Source organism: Cavia porcellus, unplaced genomic scaffold (genome assembly GCF_034190915.1).
Source record: "Cavia porcellus strain 051 isolate PalLab524CR breed Dunkin Hartley unplaced genomic scaffold, mCavPor4.1 scaffold_11, whole genome shotgun sequence".
NCBI lineage: Eukaryota > Metazoa > Chordata > Mammalia > Rodentia > Caviidae > Cavia > Cavia porcellus.
In genome coordinates, this window is record NW_026947494.1 from 45,262,394 (window position 1) to 45,264,890 (window position 2,497).

The following is a 2,497-nucleotide window of genomic DNA, read 5'->3' on the forward strand; positions in this document are numbered from 1 at the left end:
CATTTCTAATCTCTCACGAATTAGTACTTTTTCTCAGCTATTTGTGGATATTTCTCAATTCTATTATTTATCTCACTAGTTTTGGTTCTTCATAGGGATATAGAAGTTCTTTTCCTTTATGGTTAGTGTCTTTTTGTATCTTGCATAGGAAATCTTTCCCTGCCCTAAAATTATGAAGATACTTGCGGTTTTTATAAAAGACTTAGCTTTGCACAGTGGCAGGATTGTGGCCAGTGAGGTTTGTCCAAGCCACAATCATTGCTAATTGAAAATTTTTATTAAAAGCTTAAATTTAGCCTTTAAATTTTAAGTCATGAATCCATCTTGAACTAACTAGTGAAGTGTGAAGACTGAAGTGTGCTCAGCGTTTTGTCTTTCATGAGGGCAATTCACTTAACTGAACAGTCCTTCTTTGCCTTGCTGGTCTTTATCAAAGATGACACCCTTTAGGATGGCCAAATTTATGCAGGAATATTGGATCCCTTCTCACCTGGCTTCAATTCTAGTTTTGGCTCTTGACTCCTGAGAATTCTTGGCCCAGATGAACTCCAGCAAAATCCCCCAGGATCTTAATAAGGGAATGTTGTTCAAGGCCAGGGCTCACGTCCATCTGTGGAATCACACTTCCTTCTGTTCTGGCCTCTGGATGTTTTCTTCAATCCACCACCTACTCAGTCCTACCTTTATAAATATTTACTTCTGGTGTCATTTGAAGAGAGTTTTCTGCCCTTGAGTTCAAAATACTATCCTTAATTTTATTCTATGTGTTTTCTAGTCCTTTTGCCTTAACTTACCCAGTTGGCCTTTCTTTCTTTCTTTCTTTCTTTCTTTCTTTCTTTCTTTCTTTCTTCCTTCCTTCCTTCCTTCCTTCCTTCCTTCCTTCCTTTCTTTACTTTCTTTCTTTCCACTTCATTGTTTTGTTTGTATCCTGGTTGGCTGAGTTTTGTTGTCAAGAAATTTTCCAGGAGAGGTCAATAAATAATTCCGTTTGCAAAGATGTGTTAGCTAGCGTGGCTCTCACATGAGGAAGACAACTTGGTTGAGGGGCATCCTTTTCCTTCTATCCCCTGCAGATGTCGTCCCACTGTCTTCCATCAAAAATGCTATGAAAGGGTCTGAGATCAGCCTGAATTATTAGCTTGTTTATGTTTTTGAGGATTGAGGTTTATAGAGGTGAAGGAAAAATCAAATAACAATAACCTATGTACGGCCTGTGACCTGCTGTATTGTTGGATGGCTTCAGAAAGCTTTCTCGCCTGTTCCCCTTTTCTCCAATGTTGCTTAACTTCCACAGAATGTACCTTAGTGTGAATTGTTATTTACTAAATTTTCTTAGATCACAACAAACCTTTTCGGTCTGCAGGTACAAATGTTCCTTCATTTGCTTATATTTTTGAAATTTTTTCTCTTTTCTTGTCCATCAGTTGCTGTGTATTGGATCTCCACTGACTATTCTTTAGAATTTCATTTCTAATTTCTCATGAATTAGTACTTTTTCTCAGCTATTTGTGGATATTTCTCAATTGTATCATTTATCTCACTAGTTTTGGTTCTTCATAGAGGATATAGATGTAGAGGAATGAAACTACTGGCCTACTATGTCTGGTGCAAGTTTGTGTTCTCTAAAACTGAAGAATGAATTTTAGAAACAATGAAGGTTAAGAGTAGAATACATTTATTGAGAGAAAGAGAGAGAGAGAGAAAGAGGGTCTGAGAGAGAGAAAGAAGGTCCTGAGCAGGTTGCGAAGGACTCTCTTTTCCAGGGACTTGTATAGAGTAAAATCATGGGGTGAGATGGTTCAAGGTGGGGGGAAACCTGGGAACTCACAAGGCAGACGGGCATAAGGTGGGACAGAACCATGGGTAGCCAATAAATTAATAGTTCGGGTAAAATTGATTAAATTAGGGACAAATGGGGAGACCAGTCATGTAGAAATTGGCATTCTTAGAGAGCAGTGACTTATCCTTAGGGGTTGGAATGGTGACTTCAGCTTCCTCAGGGTGATAGGGAACTATTTAGAATATCAGTCCTTAAGATAGGGATGCATTTGTTTCAGCTTGTGTCTTGAGGCTTGGCCCACAGCAGGAGGTGTGTCTTCTCCACAGTTGCCAAGTATCTGGGCTTCTGCACTGGCTCCTGTGAGGACCCAGCCCCGTCTCACTGCCTATAATATTTCTAAGTAACTCAGCTGCCAGCAACAATAGTATCAATATTGTTCTTTTACTGCTTCTAACATAAATTAAATTTCTTTAGCAAAAAACTTTCTTTAACAAGATAGTCTGCTAGTCTGACTGCAGTCATAAACATTTTGAACTACTTCAGGTTAAAATGGTCTTAAATGCACAAGTTTTGAAAACTCTTATGAAGAGTAAAAACAAAAACTGTAATTGACCTCACTGTGAAGAAGGAAAGAGTTAATATATTTTATATAAATGTAATATACAAATGGAGATGTATAATTTCCTTACATGCTCTTGTGGTCTCCATATGTTCATT

General features: G+C 38.0%; 1 pseudogene; it reads left to right on the forward strand.

Annotated features, from left to right (window-relative positions):
• Window positions 1–204: 204 nt before the first annotated feature.
• Window positions 205–328, forward strand: LOC111756982 (U4 spliceosomal RNA; annotated as a pseudogene).
• The last annotated feature ends 2,169 nt before the right edge of the window (window positions 329–2,497 follow it).